The sequence below is a fragment of the Pezoporus flaviventris genome, unplaced genomic scaffold (genome assembly GCF_033815535.1).
Source record: "Pezoporus flaviventris isolate CSIRO_AGI_PZ_B2104156 unplaced genomic scaffold, CSIRO_AGI_Pfla_v1 ptg000001l, whole genome shotgun sequence".
Lineage (NCBI taxonomy): Eukaryota > Metazoa > Chordata > Aves > Psittaciformes > Psittacidae > Pezoporus > Pezoporus flaviventris.
In genome coordinates this window covers 8,903,243-8,929,215 of record NW_026892549.1, presented here as the reverse complement: position 1 = coordinate 8,929,215, position 25,973 = coordinate 8,903,243, and the positions used below count along the sequence as shown (strand labels likewise).

Here is a 25,973-nt window from a genome sequence, read left to right as displayed (position 1 = left end):
CTCCAAAGAAAAGCTGTGTTGTTTCAGTGTTTCCTTACTGGTGGACCTCAGCTCTTGGGAAAGGTGGCATATGTGCCTGAAGTGCTGCTGAGCAGCCCATGTGTGGTCTGACTTGCTCAGGTGAGACATGTACAGTTTATCTAAGTATCTGTACATTAATTTCAAAGTGAGGGATGTAGGAGCTTTAGTCTTTTGTTATGCTTGTTTGTTCCAATATGTGTTAGTCTTCCCCAGGTTCCAAGAAAGTTGCTTTAAACTTGTGTTAGTCATTTGTGTAGAAGAGAAAGGAGGGCAAAGAACCTATGCCCTTACACCACAGTTTCTTTCTTGTAGCTGTAACCTAAAATGGTGTTAAGTTTTGTGTAGAATAAGTGGGAGGTTTTTTGCGTGGTGTTTTCTATTTTTTAATCTTTTATATGGAGTAGAGATAATTTCAGAGGGAGGTATACAGCCATGGCTAATCTCTGGTGTGTTAGAGAAGTAAAAGACTATGAGCAGCTCCCACTAATGACCTGGACTTGAATGGAGGTCATAAATACTGAGACACACCAGATACAATGTGCAGTTACAGTCTTGTGCACTGGGAGTAGCTCTTTGGGAATGGTTCACATACGTGTTTTGCACCTGTAATGCCGGATCTGAACCTGAGCTGCTGTTACTGGTAAGGTGGTAGAGGGACTGAGCAGCCTGTGCGTGGGTCATGTCAGGGATCATGTAGAACAGACACTGTACAGTGAATAAAAAGCAATTTCAGAAAAACCCTCTGCTCACCTTAAACTTGTACTTCCTATTACTCTGTGCTCGTCTGGGTTTAACACATCTAAAAGGTTAATTGCAAAGGCAAGTGCTTAAAGAAAAAAAACAGCTTTTCTTTTCCTAAGGTTCGTTTTTAGGTGATAACATAGAGGCAGCAATTGCAATTTGCACCCATGTATAAATTTAGCTATTTTCCTTTCTTGGTTTCAAAATCCTGCTCTGTTGGTAACTAACATCCCAAGAATACACAAAATGCTTTACCTAATTCTCTGTGTTTCTATGATACAACCTGGGCAAGGATGGATGCAGCATGCATTTCTGACTGCATGAGTCTGGGTGCAGCCAGGTGCAGCCAGGGCAGAGCTGTGCCTGTGGGATGTGTTGAGTGACTGAGCTGGAACCATCCAAATATGCATGTCGAAACATGAAGTGGCAAAAAGCTATGTTGGTGGTTTTTCTTAATTGTCAAAGGTACCACAAAGTCAGGTGCTTATTGGATAATGGAGGATTTAATAGGACTGATGTTACAAAGCAGCATTTGGCCTGTTAGGAGCCTGATTGACAATCCCTTGGGAGGCTGCCCTGAAGAGCATAGGAATCCAGGAAGACTGGATGTTCTTCAAAAAGGAAATATTAAAGGTGCAGGAGGAGGCCATCCTTGTGTGCTGAAAGATGAGCTGCCAGGGAAGACAAGTGGCCTGACTGAACAGAGAGCTTGGGCTGGAACTCAGGAAAAGAGAGTTTATGACCTTTGGAAAAAGGGGCAGGCAACTCGGGAGGATGTTGTGAGGTTATGCAGAGATGAAATTAGAAGGACCAAAGCCCAACTAGAGCTTGATCTGGCTACTGCCAGAAAGACAATTAAAAATGTTTCTCTAAATACATAAGCAACAGGAGGGCTAAGGAGAATCTCCATCCTTCTTTGGATGTGGGGGAAACAGTGACAAAGGCTGAGGTACTTAAACCCTTCTTTGCCTCAGCTTTTAGTAGTAAGGCCAGTTGTTATCTGGTTATGCTACCCCCTGAGCCAGAGCACAGGGCTGGGGAGCAGAATGAAGCCCCCGTAATCCAAAGGTCTGTGACATGCTGCACCATTTATTCACACCCAAGTCTACGGGGCCAGAGGTGATCCACTCAAGAGTAGCAAGGGAGCTGACAGCTCATGGCTTGGATAGGTGAGGTGAGTAGCTTGAGAGAGGGTGTACTGTTTGCTGGGTAAAAACTTACCTGGATGGCTAGGCCCAAAGCGTGGTGGTGAATGGAGTTAAATCCAGTTGGCAGCCCGTCACAAGAGGACTCGGTGTTAGGGCCAGTTCTGTTTAATATCTTTATCAACAACTTGAACAAGGGGATTGAGTGCGCACTCTCTCTGCTGGAGAGACCCAGAGAACACAACAGTGATGAGTTTGTAGAAACTGAAGATGTAGTGCTTGATTGTTGTTGTTTAAACTCAGTCAGCCACACAGCTGCTTGCTCGCTCCCCCCACCCCTTCCTCCCCCCTGCTCCGGGAGCGGTGGGGAGGAGAATTGAACAAATGTAACTCCCACGGGTTGAGATAAGAGCAGTCCAGTAACTAAGGTATAACACAAATCACTGCTGCTGCCACCAATAATAATAATAATGGTAAGGGAAATAACAAGGGAAGAGAATACAACTGCTCACCACCCACCAACTGATATCTAGCCCTTCTGGGTAACTGCCCCCAGCTTATATAGTGGGCATGATGTGCTGTCATATGGAATACCTCTTTGGTTAGTTTGGGTCAGGTGTCCTGTCCCTGCTTCCTCCCGGCTTCCCCTCCTCCCTGGCAGAGCATGAGGCTCAGAAAGTCCTTGGTCAGAGTAAACATTACTGAGCAACAACTAAAAACATCGGTGTTATCGGCGCTGTTCCCAGGGTGAAAGTCAAAAACACAGCGCTGCACCAGCTACTAAGAAGGAGAAAAATGACTGCTACTGCTGAACCCAGGACATTGATACAGAGACTGATGGTTGAGAAAATAAAAGGGGTTTTGTTTGTTGTTCTTTCAATGAATTAAAGAAAGGAAAAGTGTATTTTTTGAAAGTCAGACCCGCACAGAAGAAGCCATTTTCACTTCCCCAAAGTCCATAAGATGCCCTGCTTTGTGGGCATCCAGGACAATTTATCGTCTGTTGAAGTTCAGTTGTTTTCTAAGCATTAACTGGAGCAGGAGCTTAAATGCATTTCTCCTTCCCAGTTAAATGACTGGTTGTTAAGCTATATGATAAATATTCTCCCTGGTCCTGTTGTTTATGTGACTAATCCTGGGAGGAAGCTTGCATCTCATGATTTGGAGCCCAGGTTACCATCTCCTTTGGTTTTGAATTGGGTGGTTAATCACTTTTCACCAGTGAACGGGGGCACTGGCTGTCTCTTCTGCCTTCCCTGTCGGATTGGGGTGAGCAGCTCCCTGCTTTGCATGATGCCTTTGAGGGCAAAAGGGAATGGATGAATATGGGCACAGCCTTGCTGACCCAAATTCCCCCACAGGGCAGAATCTAAAAGCTTGGAAATGCAAGAGCAGTTACAACCCACGGCTGTGCTGTTCACTGCTGCTGTCACTCCTCTGCTCAAGGAGTGAAATGCATGGATGGCAGGAGCAGCTCTGCAGCCCTGCCTGCCTCTGCTGCTGGTAGTTCAGCCTCAGCACGCATCACTGAGCTGCAGAGCTCTATGTAGACCTCCTCCTTGCACAGCTGGACCCTGCTCCTCCTGCACCCTCCCAGCTGACTGACACCCTCTTTTGGTCACATAAACTGAATGCTGTTGTCCTCTGCTGTAAGGTGATGCTGGAAATAGTTTTAGCAAGTCCTGGCAGCCTCGGAGAGAGGCTTTGCTGGACCCTCAGTTTGTCATTGTTAGGGCGGTTTAGTGCATTTTACTTGTTGAAATGTTCTGAGCTTAGGTAGACTTAAGTTTTAAAGAAATATAGAGATCAGATTAAAATAAGATGTCCTCTTGATCTTCTTTCAGATGGAAATCCCATAGACATGGTCTCGATACTTTGCTGCAGTGTAGTGGTATGATGAGAGGTATTTTTGATGTACTGATGTCTAAAATTTAGTGATTCAAGGCAATGACAGTGGCTCTTCTGAAGATAATGTATTTCCTGAGCCATGCTTGATGCCCGGGGGAGGAGGGGTTTCTAAATTGGCTTGAGTTGGGAAGGCAAAATTGTGTCCATCTTTGTGTATCCGGCCAGGTGTATCAGGTGTCTCCCCATCCCTTGCGGCAGAGCCCCGAGGCTGGACGCTGCTGCCCATGGTGTGGTAAGAGGTCTGTCAGCAGCAGCTCTGGTCTGAGATAAAAACCCCTGAAACCCTCCATTTGGCAAGGTGGTGCTTAGTTTTGGCTTGTTTTTGTTGTTTTCTTCAACTTCCAAAATCTGGGAATTAGCCAGACCATGCTGATGGTGAAAAATAACAAAAGTTGTGCCGCAGGGAATAATAACAACTAACAAATATGGAGCATCTGGTAAAACTTCAAGGAAGCCAGAAAATCAGGAAGACACAATAGCTTGTCATAACGTGGATTTCCTGCTGAAACACTGTAGGGTGGGTAATTGGTCTTCTTGCAGCATGACTGTACTTATATGTGTATTTACTGGTCATGTTACATTTGTCTGAGGGTGCTTTTTGCCTGGCACAAGTTTTCAGGCATGATTCAGTCAGGGTTTCACACTTAGCCACAGGATGGCACTTTCCCACAAGAAATCCTCATTGCTGCAAGCTGGAAAAACGTTTGGCACAGCCTGCATGGAAAAAAAGCATCTAACTGAAAGCATCTGACGACAAACCTTCATAGAAAGGCTAATGTTTTCAAGTCACATGGAAGTTAGGAAGATTTCAGCCTTGTCTTCCTATTTGGACCCAATAAATCAGTGTCTCCCTGCAGACATGAGTGCTCAGATGCCTGCAAGATGCTTCAGCCAACAGAAGCGGTGTGAGATTACCTATGGACACTGAACTGGGCTGAGTCCTCAGCACAGGGAGTAACAGAGGTGCACTGGAGGGGAATCAGCGTATGGGGAGATGCCACATGCAGTACATGAAGCCACTCCAGAAGATAACTGTAAGGAGGTTTTTGTACTCTCATTGCAGTTAACTTATGGATTAACTCAACCTTTCCTTGCACCTGGTCATTGGGAGTGCACAGGAGACAGCCTGGGGATGCTGCGGGCGATGCAAAGTCTTTTAAGACCTGATGCACCCGCAAGCAAAGATGAAGCCAGGCAGAGCTCTCCCAGCGTCTCGATAGAGATTTGTTGTGACTGTGTGCCATTAGTGTGCTGTACTTGTCATCCACAAAGTGTAGATAACAATAATATTACCCAGATGTGATGATACTTGCTGCACAGGTGTCACAGCAGTGTTGTCAGTATAGCCTGTCAGGTGCTTCTGAACAAAACATGCTTTTACCTGAGTTGCTTTGTAAGAGAGGAATGTTTTGGCAGAAGTTTGCCATCAGCATGGTATTTTCATCAGGAAGGTTTTTCTGGTGCTCGATCGGATTTCCTGCCAGCATCCATCCCTAGCAGAGCTCCTGGCCTGGGGCTTGGGCACTCCTCAGCCTAGATCCTGACCCCATGCTCTTAATTCAGTCTGACTGGCAACAGTGGGGAACCTGTCATTTCTACTTCTGACTCTGAATGCGCAAGAAGTTGTGTGGGGCAGCTCTGGGGCTTTCCAGGCTTGCACATGCTGCAGAGAGCCTCCCGTGGGGTGGGCAGTGCCAGTCAGCCAACCTGACTGCCTGCACACTCGTCCTGCAGGCAGGGTGGGTTGGACAAACCCTAGGTTAGGGCAGGTGGGCAGTGGGGATGGGGCTGAGTCTTCCTCAAATGCAAACAGCATGGTGTGGCATAAATGTGTCCAAACCATGCCTGCTTAAACCAGCTTGATTATATGTGCTGGAACACATGTTGTGAGTTGGGTGGGTAGGTGTCTCCCTGCCCATTGCTTTTGAAACCCATTCTATTCTCCTGCTGCTGTGGCTGCTGCAAAGACACAGCTAAACCTCGTGCTCCTGGAGGGTGCAGGGAGGAGATACAGTGTGTGAAAGCCCCTGCTGGTGGTCCCTGCACAGCTGGGCTGCCAGGCTGTGGTTGCACAAGCCTGGGAGCCAACGCAGAGCAAAGGCACCAGGGTCCCAGGGGAGGGCAGGAGGGTGAAAGGTCTACAAATAATAGAATCATTCTATCAGTTGTTACTTGGGGAGAAAAGAGTGGCCCCCAACCTCCTTTCAGGTAGTTGTGGAGAGCCATAATATGTGCCCTGAATCTCCTTTTCTCCAGACTAAACAACCCCAGTTCCCTCAGCCATTCCTCATAAGACTCTCTCCAGACTATCCACCAGCTTTGTTGCCCTTCTCTGGACCTGCTCCATCACCTCAGTGTCTTTCTTGTAGTGAGAGGCCCAGAACAGAACACAGGATTCGAGGTGCAGCCTCACAAGTGCTGAGTACAGGGTAATGATCACTGCCCTGGTCCTGCTGATCACACTATTTCTTGTATCAGTCAGAATGCTCTTGGCCTTCTTGGCCATCGGGGCACTGCTGGCTCATCCAGCTGTATGTTGATGAGGTCCTTCTCAGCCAAACAGTTTTCCAGTCACTCTTCCCAAGCCTGTAGCATTGCATGGGGTTATTGTGACTAAGTGCAGGACCTGGCACTTTGCCTTGTTGAACCTCATACAATTGACCTCAGGTTGTTGATCCAGCCTGTCCAGGTCCCTTTAAAGAGCCTTTGTATCCTCCAGCATGTCAGCTCTTCTGCTCAGTTCAGTGTTGTCTGCAAACTTACTGAGGGTGCATTCAGTCCCTTGCTCAACAAGTAATGTGGTGTTAAGGAGCTACATGCCAAGTCAGTCCTCATCCTGCAGCCCTCTTCTGGGGAGCTGAGCCATAACCAGGCTGATTTGGTGCGGTCACAGTGCTCATCCTGAGCAGAGGCTCATCCTGATCTGGGCAGAAGCCATGTGTACCTCTCACCTTTTATGGACCTGTGAGTATTTTTAGAACTCCCCTAATTATTGCCTAATGCACTTTGGTTTTATCAGTGTTGTGACCTGACAACCTTCTGCTCCCCTCTCACCTCCATTAATTCATCTGACTTACAAAACATCAAACATGGTTTATTTGCCGAACTGTGCAAGCTGACAGCAAGGTCTGAAAGTGCAGAATATACCTTTCCTCAGCTATGAGGCACCCTGAGGTGAAGGATGATTCTGTTATGTCTGTGCAATCATCTACAACGCATGGTCCTTCACTCCTCTTTTCCCTGCTTGCCCTGCAGGTCCCTCTGCAGGACCACAGCTTGCTGCAGCACCCTAGAAGCTGCTGAAATCTGTCCAAGTCAGATGAAGAGTGACCTGTCTCTAAGGTACGGGTGAAAGAGTGTGTGCTGTCTCAGGAGTTGAGCCAGAGGGGCTGAACGTGGGTTGTGGAGCAGGCGAAGAGGAGCTGCAGGGATGTGGTGCTGACAAGGCTGCATCCCACTGCACAGCCTGTGTGTTTCCCTGGGTGATGTTGGGCATCTGGGGTGCTCACAGGGGTTTCTCTGATAGACTCAGTAACTCAGTACTTCAGCTCTTTGCTGCACGGATGGGCTGCATCAGCAAAGGTAATCGAGCCTCTGTGTTGGGAAACTGTGGTGGCAGCAGCTCTCTGCTGCCACAAATTACTGTCTGTTAAATACGTATAGTCCCTTGCTCCCTCTCCTTCTCCTGTTGTATTTAGAGAAAAGGTTTCTCATTTATCATCTTTGCCCTACAGAGCTAAATAGGTCAAAACTAATGATCAAAGGGAGATGATGCTCCACAAGCTGTGGGGTCGGTGTCTCATTTTGTAGCACTCTGCAAATGCCTTTCTCTGTGGGTTTTTTTTCCCTACTTTTTCCTGTGTGCCCATCAGTCTCCCAATGAGTGATGTGGGTTTCCTCTGGCAATGGCACCAGAGCTGAGCAGCAGGCTGAGAAACCAGAGATGGTGCTGGGTACTGGAAGGCTTTTTGCCATTTATGGTGGGTTCAGGTCATGATCACCAGTCTGGTGTGCTGTGTGCAGCTTCCCCTTCACGCTTGCTCCCCACCTGCTGTCGCAGCTGAAAAACCTACTGGACAGCAGGATGTTTAAATAGTTTCTCCAGGTAATGGCTGTTAGAGACCACACGCTATGAACCCATCCAACACTAAAGAGAAATGCAGCAGAGGCTTTTCCAAACTCTGAAGGACAGACAAACCAAATGTCACATTTTTTTCCAGTGCTCCGAAAGTTTAAACATGTTGTAAATGTGTGCAATTAGAAGGACAGATAAAATACACCTAGATCTTGCGCTGACAGAGAGGTTGGTATGCCATGAAGTGGCAGCTGAGTCATCAGCCCCACAGCTGCACTGCTCCAGCGCTCTGTATACTGGTGTGCCAACTGGGATTTCCCCAGCTTTCCCACTGCAGCCTCTGTGTGCCGCCTGGAGCCCTGGCTTTTACCTGGGAGGTTGATTCTCCTTTAAATGAGAAAGCTGTTTGGCCCCAGCAGTCAGAACGTAGTTAAGAAGTTACACAGAGTGCTTGCACAGGGCTGAATCCTGCAGATCGGTGCAGGCGGGTGCCCAGGGCCAGCCTGAGGAGAAGGGGAAGCTTTATTTGCTTACATCCCAGCCTGCCTGAGCATCTCACCTGAGCTTTCCTGACCAAATTTGTGCTTTCTGCAGTGTCTGCAGGCTGTTAGTCCTTGGGAGTGGAATTTAATTTCGTTAAATATATAGTCTACAGCCAAGTAACAATTTAGTAATTTTCAGGCAATTCTCAGTCTTTAGGATGGGCTGCTGCTAGGGACTCCCTTAAGCAAGTTAGAGTAGCTGAAATATCTGCAGGATTTTTCTCTCTCTACTGGGCAGTGCTGGCTGTTCCCAGCAGACTCAGCCCTGATGCAGGCAGAGCTGATGTCTGCTGATGCATAGGCTATACGGCTCTTGTGAGTGCCCTGAGTCTCCCTGGTAAGCATGACCAGTGCCTACCTGCTAGTGTGGCTGAAGTGAAGAAGTAATGAAAGTCACTTGCTTATTTGTTTGCTCTCTTATTCCTGAGGAAAAATTATTGTCTTGTTTCCATACTTGGAAAACTTCAGGGGAATTAGTGAAAATGCAGGATTTATTTTCCTCCATTTTGAAAACTTTTTGTTTTAGGGATGGTTAATGTTTGAAATCAGGGAATTTCCTTCTCTGGAGCAATGCTTATACGTGTGCATGCACCTGCACATATATATACGGCTCTCAAAGGGTGGTGTGTGTGCAAACTGCAAAGGGCATTTACAAGCTTTTGAAGAAGCTAGCTGAGTAATCATCTTGGGTTTGGGTGGAGGGTCAGCAGCATGCAGCAGGAGCTGGAGAGGCTCTGTAAGTGATCTACACCCTGATCTGGGGAAGAGACAGCTCCTCTCTCTTTTAGAAGAGTGGATGAGAGCTCCCAGGTTGTCTCTCTTTGCCTTTAAGTCCTGGTTCACATCGACTCCTAGTTTTCAATTCGTTTTTTTTTGCTTGTTTTTTGGTTGTTGTTGATGGTGTTTTCTTGCTGAGCTCATGGATAACTTCGCTTATTTTGTGTGTGTGTGAGCAGCAGAGGAGAAAAGAGAGCAAGTGGGAATTCCCAGAGACTATCCTGAGACAGGGAGGAACAAATGCGCAGACATAAAGAAGGTAATTGCAGTATGGGGGCTCCTGCTCACCCAACTGGGATGGTAGATCAAGAATGGCACTTTTCCAATACCTGAGAAGTGATCAGATCAATACCTGCTGAGGAAGCAGAAGGCGGGGCTGCATGGCCTGGAGACTCCTTGCTTCAAACTCCACACCTTGAGCTTTCAGACTTCACATTAACGTGGCACTACTGGCCCAGCCCTGAGATTTCCATCACCTTCCACCCCCTCACCAGGGCTTTGATAGCAAGATGCAGAGCCACCCTCTTGGGGCTTCTACTCTTTCTGATGCAGTGAGGCTGTAATTGCTTAGTATTTCAACAGAGGAAAGGTGCCTCCCATTCACACAGGGAATAAAAAAGCAGCAGAAGAGTATAAGATAAGAAGCACCTGCAAAGATATAAAAACTGTATTTCGTTTTCCTATAGTACCTGTATTCATCCTGATAACAGCTTTGTCTTGCTTCTGGCTTAAGTGAGCATATAAAATGCACATGTTAACTAGGTAAACAAAACTGACTTTTCCATGTTGTCTTTATATTGATATGAAACTAAAACTGTGTACAGGCAGTACTGAAGTAAAAGGAGATTTTACTCATTTGGGGCTGGATCATACACCATGAAGCTAATCATGTATATTAGACTTTAGGTAACAGTGATTCTAATAACTCTGTATCTGCCCTTTTAGGTTAAAACTACAGATGTGATGGAAAAGACCATTTAACAGCCAAGGCTTTACTCGGTGAGACCAAGTCTTCTGTTACTTGCTGCATAACATGTATTTATATGGTGCCCCTCTGTCATGATTTTTTAGTTAATTCCATAGAAATAAGGTGATAATTAAAATCCAGTATGGTTTTTGATTAAATCACACAACAGAGGACTCTGTCACTTAACGTGCCTGAGCTCTTTACACACTATTAGGGATGCTAAACCCTGCAGAATGGATGGCTCTTAGCCACAGGGTCTGAAACCTATGTGCCTGGGAGCTTTCCTCATGGGTGGCTGCATGCCTCCATTCTCCTCTCCTCACCCACCAGCAGCTATAGCAGGGACTGCCCGAGGCCCTGATATAGGTAGTAGAGGTGAGGAAGAAATTCTTTTACTGTGAGGGTAGTGAGACACTGGTACAGGTTGCCCATAGAAGTTGTGAATGCTCCATCCCTGGAAGGCTGGATGGGCTTTGAGCAATTTTGAAGGTGACCCTGCCCATGGCAGGAGGTTTGCAACTAGATGATTTTTAAGGTCCTTTGCAACCCAAACCATTCTGTGGTTCTATGGCCTGCTGCTCCGCTGCCCCACATAAGACCTGTGAGTGGAAACACTCAGAGGGTCAACGGCAGCTTCATCTCACACAGGTGACTGTGGAGGCCTACTCCCTGCTTCGGCACTTGATATTGAACCCTGATATTGAACAGTGCCTTGAGGTCTTTTGGGAGGAAATACTGAGAAAAGACAGCATTTTAGGAAAAGCCAAAGCCCAAACCAGGCCACCTGTTTTTTTCTGAGTTTTTCTGGTAGGATTTTTGGTTGACATTTTTTGTCTGTTTTACTTTTTGAAAGTTCAGTGCAGAGGTTGGATAATGCCCATTTGTATCTTCAGGGGTCCTGAGAAATACCTATTTCTCCAATAACAGCAGCACATTTCTCCGTGTCCCAGCAGCACTGCTGGAAATTCCTGTAATATCTCTTCTGCTGCCTTGCAACCAGGTTTTAGATTTTTCCAAAGCAGTTCTATCCAAGGAGAATGCATTGCTGGCACCAGCACTTCATCTGTTCTCATGTTGTTGCTTTTGAAAAAAATTTTTAGCTAAAACCCTGTGGAACATTGCCAGTAATGTGTGCCAGTGATAAAGGAGAGCTCCCTGTGCTTGCTGCTCGTTGATACCCCAGGTACCAAAAGAGCCCAAGGTACTCCTGGGTCAGCTGAATTCAAGATGGAGTTTCAGCTCCACAGTAAAATTGTGAAGGCAATCAGGAGAAAGGAGGGGGGTGGAGCTGGCTGTTGTTCTTAGTGGCTATAAAATAGTAGCAGCAAATAGAAATTTAAATTAGATTGTTCTCCAAGATTATCACACAATAATTGGTCAAGGAGCCACATAATGAACAGAAATCTAATTTTTACATTTTATGTCTATAAAATATCGATTGATGCATCTTCTCTCTTATTGTGCAGGGGCACAGACTATTTTATCTGTTAAACCTTATGTCAGAGACAAACACTAATACCACTTGGGTCAGTTAGCCTGTATGTGTTCATTGTGCAGCAGTGTTTTGGGGAAGACCACAAAGCTTTCAGAATACAATATACTGCAGCAGCAGAACTTTCTTAGCACTTCCTTGGCTCACCTGAGTTTAAAGTACAATCTGCTCTTAAAACAACCCTGTAGACAGCTGGGTATAATTCAGCCCATGGCTTCTATGGCCATAATTCACAAAGATCAATTTACAGATCCAAGCCTACAGCTAACCTATTTCAGGCTGTGGCTTCCTGAGGTGGGGTGGGTGACAAACACAAGTGGCCTGAAACAAATCAAAGGAAAATGCTGTGCCACAGAACAATGTCGGTTGTCTTCTGTCTGCAGGTATCTAATACAGCTAATAAGCACCTAACGTAACTGCCTGATTTTGGCAGGAATTATTACCTGCTGAATAACTTCATAGAGTTTGAGTCCCCATGTGTATAATTTTCACTAGTCTCCAAAGGAAAGCTATATAATGTTTGCCATAGTTGTTTGTAGAAAGTGATGCACCATAGGTGTACTTTGAACTTCATAAACTGCACTAGATTACATCCCTACATGGGGCTATAATTACCATGAGCTCTTCTTGGGCCGTGGCTGCTGCCCAAACAGGACTTCAAGCTGGTTGGTCTCTTTTTGTCACTGCAGTATTTGCCTTGATTAGTTGTAATGCATGGACATTGTTAAATCAGCCCAAATAACTATTGGACAGCTTTGAAATATGCTTAGTATTTTCATTCAGAGGTTTTTATGAGGGCTGTGCTTTTAAATAAAGAAGGATCTTGAAAAATGCTCTTGAGCAGACGTGGACCTTTTCCGATAGCTTTTAAAAATAATAAATTTAAATAAACAACATGGTCACAGGTTTAATCATAAGGTAGCCTGCCTTGTAGGAAAATAATTCACTATTTCAGATTTTAGTTCAAGAGGAAGAAATAAATTCTGGTAATTCTTAGATATAATAAATTAGATTCTGACAAGATGCTGTATACATCCGTCCCTGTATTAAAGGGGAATGGTGTGAGTGGATGTAAAATAAAGAGATGGGCCCAGTCATTGAACAAGAAGGGGTCCTGCTTGCATTCATTAATCAGAATAATTGCAGCAGCCAAATATTTGTTTAAAAGGATATATAAAAATAACATTGACGAAAATAAGCCTGCCTAGGTCTTTGGCTGTGGTGTACGGGAGTGCCATAACCCTGGAACTGCAGAATTCAAAGCCAGTGAAGACACTCTGAAGTGACTAGCTAAGGGACCAGTGGAAATTAATGGCACAGCAGAAAAGCTCTTTATAGGTCAGCCAGAGTTAGACATGGAGGCTTGCATCTCAAAGTAGTTATTTAGCACAGGACTGCTTATTGCAATTGTTTTCAGCAAAGGTTTTAATTACAGTAGTACTTTGCTCATCAAATACTGTTTTTTGTCTGAGGAGCTCAAGGAACTCTCCACCTAAAGAAGCATTTTCCCTTACTGCCTGCTCAAGGTCAGTGCATTGCCACTATTTCCTGGTGGTTAACTGAAGCCATACTCGGGCTGACTGACCTATATAATTTAGTGCATAGCGAAGGAGGGTACAGTTACATGGGGGCAATATAATGGGGAGATTTTGTCTGCTCCAGTGTCATTCTCTACAGCAGGGCTGGGACACCGGGGTGCCCCATGCCAGCTCCCTTTGCAGCCAAGGGAGAGAAACAGGGCAGAACTCTTCTGATCCTAAAGGAGCCATTTTACACTGCGCCTTGCAAAGTGACTGTCAGAGAGAACAAGGGGCTTGGTTTGTGAGGCTGCAGCCCACCAAGGGCTGATGATGACACACATGAACCCTACAACTTGCATCCAACCGCTCCAGCCTGTGATCCCTGTGACCCCAGACTGCTCTGGGTACTGTAAGGTACTATACTTGTACAAAATGGATACTGCCCATGGTGTGGGAATGTTGCTTGTGAAATCTCTCTTTAAAACTATACCAGTAGTCCTGAAAAATACTGCCTTGAAAAAACAAGCAAGTAAATACTTTGATGCTGTAAGGACAGAACTGAGGAAAATCAAAGAGCCATAAAGGGCCTTTTAAAGCTCCATTTTTGTTACTACTTCATTATCATTGCTAGAGCTAGCTTAAATAAAAATGCCCATGTCCAATGATTTTTGCAAGTAGGAAACGTAATGAAAATCCAAACAACCATTTAACAGTGGGGACAATCCCTATCTCTTGGGAAGAAAAACATGTTTTCCTGCTATTGACAAAACCTAGAAATGCCTAAAAGGATGTCATTTCTGTGTTTTTCATACTGAAGCTTCATCAAAACTGGGGAAAAAGGCAAACATGAATGTTTTCATTTTATCTTGATTTAAGTGGGAAACTGATGGAGCCGTGTTGCTTGCAGGGGTGGAAGGTTATCTCTGAGGCAGCTGGGCCAGGGCTGTGGCTGTGCCTGAGTACCAGTGCCCACAAGGAGATTGCTTGCACTGTTCCAAAACTGATGCATGTCCCGGTTTCAGCTGGGATAGAGTTATTTTTCTTCCTAGTAACAGGTGCAGTGCTGAGTTTTGGCTTTAGTTTGAGAACAACACTGATAATACACTGATGTTTTCAGTTGCTGCTAAGTAGAACTTACTCTGATCAAGGGCTTTTCAGTCTCTCATGCTCTGCCTGTGAGAAGGGGCAAGGGAAGCCAGGAAGACGCAGGGACAGGACATCTGACCCAAACTAGCCAATGGGGTATTCCACACCACAGCACGTCATGCCCAGTATATAAAGTGGGGGCAGTTACCTGGGGGGGCTAGATCAGTGCTCGGGTCAGGCTGGGTATCTGTTGGCGGGTGGTTGTATTGTGCATCACTTGGGTTTTCTGAATTTTTTTCTTTTTTTTTTCAATAGTTCACTATTTTTATCATTATCTTTATTGTTGGTATTATTTCTATTATCACTCTCTTTTATTTTACTTATCTCAACCCATGGGTTTTACATTCCTTTGATTCTCCTCCCATCCTGCCTGGGGAGGAGGAAAAGATGGGGTGAGTGAGTGGCTGTCTGGTGCTGAATTACCATCTGGCTTTAAACCACAACAGTGAATGATGCTTCCATACTGCCTTTTGGAAGCCATAGGACTTCACAGACATCTGGCTGTTAGGGAGGTTTTCCTGCTCTTCCAGATAGCTATTTTTTTATTCCCTTCACACACAGCTGTATTGAAACCTGCTTGCCTGTCTTTGGGTACACCCATTTTGCAAAATCTTCAAGCGTGTAGCAGTCATGTCTCCTGCATAGTCCCTCCAAGGCCATTCTTGCTGCTAGCAACAGTATTTGCCATTCTCCTGCTTGATCCTGCCAGTGTATCCAGACAGTGTTCTTACTGCCTGCCTGTATTCCTAGAGGGGCAGCAGAGCCTGTGGCTATTACAGGGAACAGCCCCTGGGCATGGTCATGTTTTGGTGACATCTGACAGGTTTTTCTTAGACTTACTTCATTTATTGCCTATTCTTGTTCTTGGACTACTGTGTTTTTGTTTTCCAAGCTTCACTTTCGTTTTGAATAAAAATCTTACATTCTTTATTATATTTCCTGTATATACAAGGTGGCCTTTTTTTCTCTCTGGTTTAGCTGTTATCTGTCTAACTTCATTATTCTCTATGGATTTCTCAGCCTCTGAATTAGTCTTTTCTACAAATGTCATGAGTCTGCCACTAATACCCCCAACCACATGGCCAGGGAACTTTTTAACAGTGTTGGTCCTAAGCAGTCACTTTGATGCCCTACTAACACTTTAGCCAGTATTATTGCATTAAGTAAAGGCAATGAAACAACCCAGGAATGTCTTGCTCTCCATGGGAACTTGGCAGGTGCTGGAGATGAGATGAGATGAGAGCAGCAACAGTTTTTTTGGGGGGACTGGGGAGAGGAAGCAGTGTATTGATGTAGCTCATCCAGTCCTTTTCCTTTTTCTTAAATAGATAACTGAGGCCTAAACCTACACTCTGCTCAGAGACCTAGATCAGGGTATGGGGGAGCCACTGAACTACGTATACAGCATTGCTTCATGAAACCCGGTGTGCAGTGTGCTGCCTCACAGCTCTGTCCCATTGCCAAGTGATTCTCTGTCTGAGCACTGTTGCCAGAATGGAATGGCAGTTCTTATTTGCATCTTGTTGTGGTTTAAACCCAAGCTGGCAGCTAAGACCCACACATCCACTTACCCACTCCCCCCTGGGTGGGATAGGAGAGAGAACTGGAAGGGTAAAAGTGAGAAAACTTGTAGATTGAGATAAAGACAGTTTAATAGTTAAAGCAAAAGATGTACATGCAAGCAAAGCGAAACAAGGAATTGATTCATCTCTTCCCATGGGCAGGCAGGTGTTCAAATGTCCCCAGGAAAGATGGGCTCCATTACGTGTAACTGTTACTTGGGAACAGAAATGCCATCACTCTGAATGTTTCCCCCTTCCTGCTTCCTCCAACTTTACATGCTGAGCATGACGTTATATGTTGTGGAATATCCCTGGGTCAGTTGGGGTCAGCTGTCCCAGCTCCGTCACCTCCCAGCTTCTTGTGCACCCTCAGCCTGCTCACTGATGAGGTAGGGTAAGAGGCACAAAAGGCCTTGACTCTGTGTGAGCACTGCTCAGCAGTAATGAAAACGTGTCTGTGTCATCAACACTGTTTGCAGCACAAATCCCCATACTAGCTACTATGGAAAACATTAACTCTATCCCAGCTGAAACCAGGACACATCTTTAATCTCTAGGTCATTGTTTCTTGTTTTTCTCTGACCATTTCTAAAGATGCTTTCATTTATCCCAGGTGAAAACAATGAAAGCTCCTGAAGCCGCATTATTTCCTTTGGAGAAAAATGCCAGAATCTGTCCAGCCAGAGAGGAAGGACGTGAAGGAGAGATTATAGTGTTAGGATGAGGTTAAGATATGGGATATCTGAGCCTCATGGGGGGTGGACACCTATTCTCTGCATCTATTAATTGACTACTTTTCACATGCAATTGAGTTAGACGAGAAGTCTTGAATTTAAACAACAATAATAATAAAAATATAGTAATTCATCAAGGAATACAAATCATGGGAGCATGAGGAAAATGTAAAGCCTTTTTGCTAGATGGACTGCAGAGTCTCAGTGTATCCTGGAGAATTTCATAAATCTAATGAAGCTTTCACACCTTCAGGGACAGTGCTTAAGCTGCCAGGCTTCCTATCCATCTCAGGATCAATAGTGCAGTTACGTAAAAATCACCTGCAAATAAAGAACACAGAGCGGGGAGTGAGCTCATCTCTCACAGAGGAAACAGAATAATAACCAAAAAGCCCAAGCCAGTGATTTTCAAACTTTCAGCTTCATCTGCAATGTTGCTTTTTCTGAGATGACCCAATAGTAAATCAGGCAAATGATCATGGAGGTGCGAGTGACTTCATGTGTGGTAGGACCCTTTACTGATGTGAGAAAAGAGGTGTATATGAAGGTGTATATGAAACACAAAGGCCCCTTGCAAACTGCCCTCTTCTCCCCTCTCGCCTGACAGTTGCTGCAGGCTGTGATCCTGCAGTCCTCTGCACAACTGCTTGCAGAGCTGCCTTGGAAACCAGCTCCTGAAACTGCTTAAATGAAGAGCAATCCTTGCTTTCTCATTTTGAGGAAATGGGGAGTCAGAGCTCTCCACCCCGGTGGCCTTGCCCACCTGATGATCACCTGCTCTGGGAAGCCCAGAGCTTAGTTTAGGTTTAGGGATGGGATTTTTCCTGTTTACCCAGTCCCAGGCATGCTTGCAAAAAGGCACTTAGCTTGCTACAGTGCATGGTGATTTGTCCAGACCTGGCTTTCTGGTTCAGATGCTTTTCCTTGGGACTCTGAGCCCTGTCCACCCACCTGCTTGGGCAGAGCTGGTAGATGCAGCCCCATCCCCAGAGGTGGAGGCTGTGAAGGTATCAGACCATGGAAACCCTCTGAGATGGGACAGGACAACAGATTGCCAGAGGTGTTTAGGGGCAAATTTCCTTCTGCTCATCCATCTCCCTGTTTGCACCTCAACTTTGGGGCTTATGGCTTCAAAGCACTTGGTAAAGAGCAAGATCTTGGCCACATCACCAAGCCTGGCAGAGCTGGTGGGGAAGTGAGAGACGCGGGCTTGTGTTTGTTGTTACCAGTGTAGGTGCTAGGTGTGACCCTTAATGGTGTAATGTCTGCAGTCACAGGCAACAAATCTGGGGTACACAAACATTAAGCTCTCACTGAGGTGGGACTCATCCTTCCATTCCAGCTCAAACACAAAAATAATTCAGATAAATTACCTAATGACTGGGGTACTTTACAGCACCAATTGTTGTATTTCCTGTGACTGTGGAATTGCTTTTCCTTCTTTCACACCATACACTGTGGCCCTGACAGTGGGTTAAGTGCTAACACCGTGGACTGGGAAGAGCCCTGATTTAGGAGAGTAAATTAAATTTTTGCTTTTGCCTTTGCAGGGGTGGGAGAGCTATAAATTTACTCATCTCTGAGAGGTCATCACGTAACAGTGCTCTGCCTTCTGCTGAAAAGGAAAAATAAAAGTTATGTTCTAGAGGGTGAAAACTAAGGGAGCTGACTGGAGTGTTCAAATACATCATATATCCCTGGGTTATCTAGTTGACGTGAACCTGTGTGATGCCCAGAAGTGAAATCAGAAGATCCTGGTAAGGGAGAAATCAGCAGAAGAAAGGTCAGCAAAGGACAGGTCCTGAGGGTAGACAGCTTCAGGGGGCAGGTAACCACGGGTAGAGCGTCAGTGAGGATGTGGGGCACTCCCTCTGGGCCACTTGTTTTTCTCCTCCAATCTGGCAGCCCCAGTGATGTTAAGCTTCAACTTTGCTGGTGTCAGGAAAAAGGGAGGGAGAGCTGATTGTCAGCCCACTTACACGGGCTTTTGAGGAAGCAGAGGCATGCTGTAGGAATGTGAGACAGGGCCCTGTTGAAAGACCTTGAAGCTCTCATTCTTTCCTCTGCATGCTTTACACTTCAGAGGGAATGACTATCCTCATGCTTTTTGCCCAAGTAATAATCTTGTGTTGCTTTAATCATCTCTCTGGTCCTGAATATTTGTAGTGAAAGGGTAAAAAAATCTGACTTTTATGTTAACACTGGCTTTGTTTTTGTTTGCTAACTGCAAAACCTGTCCTTTATGCATTATGTCTATCTGGACATAGGGCTTCATGTCTAAGGTTGTCAGTTAAGTGGCTGGTCACAGAAGGAAATGGGGCTTAGCCATCACTACTTCTGTCAGTCTGGGTCTGTCTGCAGGCAGGGTTTTATCTAAGGCACACAGATTCAAAGACAACTTTTTTCTCCTCTTTTTTTTAATTTTTTTTCCTTTTTTCTTTTCTTTTGCTTTGGTTTTCAGTCTGGCACCAAAGTTAGAACATCTATGACTTGTCACAACATACAGGGAAAGCTTGTAGAAGACTAATGACTGAAAAGCTCTAGATCTGCTGGTAACTGCTTAATAACAGAGTGCTTTAAAATGCTTTTCTGACACTTCCATCTTTTATTTATAGAATGCAGGGTACATGTAAACAGTGTCTTTGGGATTGCATACAGAGCTCTGGGGCATTCACAGATCCCAGCTATAAATCCAGAATAAGGCAACACATACTGATTGTGATATTGTTACTGTTGTAATAAACATGATGTTTGCTCTTTTCATAGAATCATAGAATCATAGAACCAGCAAGGCTGGAAAAGACCTTAAAGATCATCAGCCCAACCTTCATCCCAGGACTGCCAAGGCCACCAATAAGCCATGTCACTGAGAGCCTCATCTACATGGTTTTTGAGCACTTCCAGGGATGGTGGTTCCACCAGTTCCCTGGGCAGCCTGTTCCAGAGTCTGATTACCTTCTCAGTGAAGAAATTTTTCCTAATACCCAGTCTAAACCTCCCCTGGTGCAGCTTGAGGCCATTACCTCTTGTCCTATCACTTGTTACTTGGGAGAAGAGACCCACCCCTGCCTTACTACAATCCCCTTACAGAGGAGGTAGAGAGCGGTAAGGTCCCCCCTGAGCTTTCTCTTCTCCAGGCTAAACAGCCCCAGCTCCCCTCGGGTTCCTCATAAAACTTACTCTCCAGACTAATAAAGAACAGTAGTTGCAGGGCTGTACCAGAGAGAGTTTTCTGATGAAGTCCCTTACCCTGGCCCCAGGAAGGCACCAGACTTCCCTGTGCATCTGATCAAGCCAACACATGGGGCCTTCTGTTCCCTTAGGGTGGAGTCACCAAACATAACCACTCCCTTTTTTCTAGTATAGCAGGTTGTAATACCAGGTGTTCTCTGACTCTTCTGTGGGAATTCTTCTGACCTGGATGATCCCTTATCATCATCTTCCTCACTTTCCTGATCCTGAAATACCAGGGCCTCGAATCTGTTGTAAAGGGGTACTTGGAAAGGTGACATGAGCTGGGGGGGGGTAATATGCTGTCTGCTCCAAGGAGTAACCTGTTTCCAACCCCCCTGTCTCCTAGGTCCCTTCCATCTGCCCTGTTATAAGAAGTAGGTGATCCTGAAATTCTTTTGTTTCAGGTGGCTGGCTTGCTTCTCTCAGGGATGGTAGAGTGGAGATCCACCCACCAGTCTCCTCCTCAGATTCCTTTATGCTCCTTAGCCATTCAGCCTCTTCCTGTACCTCTGCCACCATGCAGAGCAAATCATCAACCTGCTGACATCTTACACAGCCACCACCTAACACCACCAATAGGCTCTGGCACTCACTACAGCCAGATGCCTGGACAGCTACATGTTTATGAGGAACCTCTGTCAGGGTCATGATGTCCTAAGGCCAGCAGAGAGGCCTTAGTTTTCTTTGCTTTCTGCTGAGAGGATGCCATCCTTGAGCATTGTCTCCATGGCTGTGGGCCGAGTTCACCTCTGCAACCTGCTGGGCTACTGGTCCCTCCCCATGCAAACTGTCCCTCCTGCACTGTCCCCTGTGAGACAACTGCTGTGTCAGCAGCACTGCCAGCCCCTGGGCAAGGCCTGATGAGGCTCTGGGGCTCCCTTGGTGGCTCTGGCCGCTGTGTTTTCCCCACGCTCCAGTGCTGAAGGTGTCATTATTTTCCTAATTCAAGATACTACAGATTTTTACTGCCCATCCAGTACAGGCATCCTTTGAAGACATCAGGGCTCTCAAGTTGGGAGGATAGCCCTGAGCTGCCTGTTTCCCCTTAAAACTGGTGGAAAATAGGGCTCAAGTTCTCAACGGTACATAGTCATCTAACCCATATTAATAGCAGGTGGTGGCGGCAAGAACTCATTTGGTGAATTGACACCAAAACCTTGCCAGCAAAATAAATTGAAATGCTGAAAAACATAATAACTGAGGAAAGCAGAATGTGAAATGTAATTAGTAGGGTGATCATATAGTCAGATTAGGAGGATAATGTAAAGCAACAGGACTGACGGAAATGGCAAATGCCTGGAAATACAAAATAAATGGTGTAAATAAAATGAGAGGATAGTAAGAGAGAGATGTATAGGATGGTGTAAAGCATGATGAAGTCCTGCCTAGCAAACTTAGAGACAGTAACATGTAGGCTGGTATAGACATGACAGAGAAGAGTGATGAGGGGAGATGTAAAGTGAGGATCTCTTTGGGCTGCAGTAATAATGAAGAGAGATGCTGTAGCAGATGGAGAAAAATTATCTTATGCAGAATTATACAGGAAGTGGTATATTATTCTGCCCGCTCCTAACTATGAAACAGACTCACTTTTCACACCTGGTCACCTGCAGAATTTGGAAAAGTTGTCTCTGAATTCCCCTCTCTACAGCCAGCTGAAATAACTTCCAGAAAATAGCAAGAAGTAACTGTAGCATTTGGTATCACTGCTGTGGCACGGGCTGACTCAGGTGCAGGTACCAGCAATGGCCACTGTGCGGCATTTTTAATAATTCCTGTTCTGTCTCCAGGTTTTTCTCTAAGCAGTTTCATTGGTCTTTCCCTCTTAATTGACAAGGTGATCTGGAAAGCAATGCATGAAGAAAAATCTTTGCTCAAGGAAGACCTAAGATATTTACCCTTTCCATGTGTAGATACCTGTTCATGGCTCCAATTAGCCAGAGGGTCCTGCGGCTCTTGAGCTTGTTGTTGGAGGCACATTTTGAAGCCAGGACCTTCCAGGTGATCATTCAGAGCCCCTCATTTGATTTCAGTCTGGAAATACTCACCTGCTTAGAAACCTACAAGAAGGCTAAGCACAATCATGTATTTAACGACTCAACACAAGACAATATGCCCTATAGCCCATCCAAAATGTTCCGAGTCAATGACAATGTGGGGAATAGGGGCAGCAAAACAGGAATATGAATGAAGAAGTTGCCATGACAAAGCTGAGCTGTGCCTATGGTTTGTGTGCTTGGGCTGAGCCCACTGGAAATACCAGATATTTGGATTTTGCTCATTTTTCCATCTTGCAGTCAAAATTAAATCAATATCTTCCTGTTTGAAGATGGACATAAAAGCATGGACATAGATAGCTCCTGCAGCCCAGCTGCCTCTTGTAGACTTTCCAAGCCATGATAACTTCGTTTTCTGTCTGAACCCATATTTTAAGACCAGTATTTTCTGCTTACTTCTATTTCTTTAAATCTCAGCATGCTGTGTGAAAGAAATCAGTCTACTAATCTATAACCAAGGTTTACAGAGCAAATTAAATGTGCTGTCTACTGGTTGGTAATCTTGCTGAAAGAAAATGAAGAAAAGCATAGAGAGGATAAAGAATGATCAGGCTTGGTATTTTAAACAATTAACATTTTGAGGCCCTTTAAAATGGAAGAGAACTTCTGTTAATAAAAGAAGAAAATGAGAAAACCAAAACCCCTAAAAACAATTATGTGAATCAGCAGCAAAGGCTCAGATCTGTCATGTGTTACTTTGAATTTTTTAGTAACTTTTAAAATCCTGAGTGTGGAGCCACAAATAGATTTATTTGCATCTAAAGCAATTTCCAAAATGTGAAAGGTGACCAGCATGCACAGAGGCAGAAGAATAAATAAGAGCTAGACAGAAGAAAGCCTGCAGCATTTGGAGAGGCAGTGTTCTGGCCACATTCAAAAACAAAAAAGGGAGAAACTCTGAGTTCATCAGTTCAGCAAAACGGACAAAAAAATGGAAATTTCCATCCCACATGGAAATCAGAAAATTTTATAGACAATCACAACTGCATTAAAAAAAAAAACAACAGCAAAAAACACAACAACAACAACAAAAACAAACACCAGAACAAAACCCCCACAAATAAAGTGAGGCTTTTAGTGGAAAAGTGGAAAAGTGAAGTGGAAAGTTTTTTTAGTGGAAAAGTGGAAAAGTGAAGTGGAACTACCCGCCTGAACAAATCAAAGTATTGATATGATCATTGCATCTAAAAGGAAATCACAGCAAATCATTGTCACTGCAATGTGGCTGTACATTTACAGACCTGTTTCATCCTCACTACAGCCATCTTCCCCCCTCCCAAGGAGCTCCCTGAGTTTTGTTCTGATTGCCTACAAAGAAGTTGCCCCGAAACATGGCAGTGGGCACTGGTGCACTCCCCAGGCTTTCTGCTAGGGCTTTGCTTAATGCTACTTTTTTGCTTTTCTGCTGTTCAAGTTGTGTGTTTCTTGTAACTGCTGCTCTTCTGAGAGAAAAGAGATCTGATTTCTATAGCTGCAAAATGAAAAATGTGTTCGAAACTTGAGAAGGCAGAAATGTAATGGCTGCACCTCTCAAGATGACAGGATGACCTAGACATGGAGTAATTTCAATTAAATATCAATTCCAGTAAGTACCAGACAGAAAAAGAGTCCTTGTCCAGGAAAAAGAATAAAACAAGAACAAAGATTTCAAACTCTTAAAAAAATGTTTTCAGTGTTATCTGAAATACTAAAACTGTTCAGACTTATTGCAAAATAATAGAGAAAAGGAAAGTAAATTATCTGTCAGCCCATGTTTCTAATTGAAGACATCAAGTTCGCTGCACAGATATCTTACAGAAAGACTGTCCTGACTTCCAGTGCTCCCCCATGCTGTTTCACGCACTCAGCATTCCAGGAGAGGTGCACTTCATCAGGCATTAAAACTGCTGCTCTTGGTTCCTTTGACTTCATTAGCAAATAAAATGGTAAAATTATTACAGCTGTGTGGTTGAAGGGGAAGGAGAAGAAAGAGAGTTAAAATGTGCTAATACTGTATGAATTCAGATCATCTGCTTTAAAATTGCTTGCTGCACTGAGGGCTGAGTTGGCTGTACCATGTATGCTCTGGCACTCTACCAGTGCTTTCTCCTCATGGTGGGAGCCATGGACTCTGCACCCCCTGCACTGTACTGCATAGCAATCACACCAACCAGCGAAGAGGCAATGAGGAAACGCACTAGTGCCAGAAACAGCCAGCTGATGCACTGGTAAAGAAGATCTCTACTGGTACTGCCAGGAAAAAGCGGTAGGTCGTAGTAGTAGGGGACTCTACTTTGAAAGGGACAGAAGCACTTGTCTGTCGGCCTGACCTGGTCTCAAGGGAGGTGTGTTGCCTGCCAGGGGCACGAATCAGGGATGTGGCAGAGAGGCTGCCTGCTCCAGTAAGTCCCATGGACTATTACCCACTCCTGGTGTTTCATGTGGGTGATAGGGATATAGATAGTAGTGGCCTGGGGAACATGAAGAAGGACTGCAGAGCCCTGAGAGAGGTGATTAGGGGCTCTGGAGCTCAGATTGTCTTTTCATCAATTCTCCAGGATACAGGGGAGGACCTAAAAAAAGCTAGGAGGATTGGCCAGGTTAATAACTGGTTAAAAGGGTGGTGTCATAGTCAGGGGTTTGGGTGTCTTGAGCACGGGACCCAAGTTTGTAGGCTAGGTCTATTGGGTGCTGGTGGAGCTGGTCTGATGATAAAGAAGGGAAAGAGCAGTTTTGGTAGGAGGCTTGCCAGACTGGTCAAGGAGGCTTTAAACTAGATGTGTTGGGGGAGGGGGGCATCATTCCATCCCAACACTCCCAGTCAGTTGCCAGAACCTATAATAAATGCTTGGAGCAATGTAGATATATTCCAGCTGCTCCAGCCAATGGGCTGGCTTCATTTGGAGCTCGGCTCAGATGCCTCTATACAAATGCCTGAAGCATGGGGAATAAACAAGAGGAATTAGAGATGTGTGCACATCTACGGGGGTATGATATAATAGGCATCACTGAAACATGGTGGGATGGCTCCTACAACTGGAGTGTTGGAATGGAAGGTTACAGGCTCTTTAGGAAGGACAGGCCTGGCAGGCGGGTAGGGGGAGTTGCCCTTTATGTTAGGGATAGGCTGGAGAGTATGGAACTCTGTCTGGGGACAGGTGAGCAGTCAACAGAGAGTTTGTGGGTCAGGGTTAAAGGGAGAACAGCGATGGGAGACATTACTGTGTGGATCTGTTACAGACCACCTGATCAAGGAGAACCTGCGGATGAAGCACCCCATAGACAGATAGGAAAAGCCTCACGCTCACAGGCCCTTGTTCTCATGGGTGACCTCAACCACTCTGACATCTGTTGGAGGGACGATACGGCCCAGCAAAAGCAATCCAGGAGGTTCCTCGATTGTGTGGAAGACAACTTCCTTCGGCAAGTAATAGAGGAGCCGACAAGGAGAGGTGCCATGCTTGACCTCGTGCTCACCAACAGGGAAAGGCTCGTTGGAAATGTGATGCTCCAGGGCAGCCTTGGATGCAGCGATCACAAGATAGTCGAATTTGAGATCCTCAGGACAGTGAGAAGAGCGTGCAGCAAGCTCAGTGCCCTGGACTTCAAAAGCACAGACTTTGGCCTCTTCAGGAACCTGCTTCGGAAGGTTCCATGGGATACAGCCCTAGAGGGCAGAGGGGCCCAAGACTGTTGGTTGATATGCTGCAAGCTCAGGAGTGTTGCATCCCAACCAGAAGGAAGTGGAGCAGGAGGGCCAGGAGACCTCCTTGGATGGATAAGGAGCTGCTGAGGAAAATTCAAATGAAAAAAGAGGCTTATAAAAAGTGGAAGCAAGGACAGGCAGCCTGGGAAGAGTACAGGGATGTTGTCTGGGGAGCTAGGGACCAGGTTAGGAAAGCTAAGGCCCAGTAAGAAATAAACTTGGCTAGGGATGTTAAGGATAACAGGAAGGGATTCTACAGGTACATAGCAAATAAAAACAGACTAGGGAGAACTTAGGCCCCCTCAGGAAGCTCTTGGGAGAACTGGCTACACAGGATTTGGAGAAGGCTGAGGTTCTGAATGACTTC

General features: G+C 45.3%; 2 long non-coding RNA genes across 2 annotated transcripts in view; one reads left to right on the top strand and one right to left on the bottom strand.

The window, feature by feature from the left end:
• Positions 1 to 25,973, bottom strand: part of LOC133283121 (uncharacterized) — a 172,703-nt gene that overhangs the window by 38,919 nt on the left and 107,811 nt on the right. The gene's annotated exons all lie outside the window — the stretch shown is intronic.
• Positions 17,902 to 19,398, top strand: LOC133276408 (uncharacterized). Its single transcript, XR_009745926.1, has 2 exons — positions 17,902 to 18,103; positions 19,092 to 19,398. It is a non-coding gene; the product is annotated as an uncharacterized LOC133276408 (long non-coding RNA).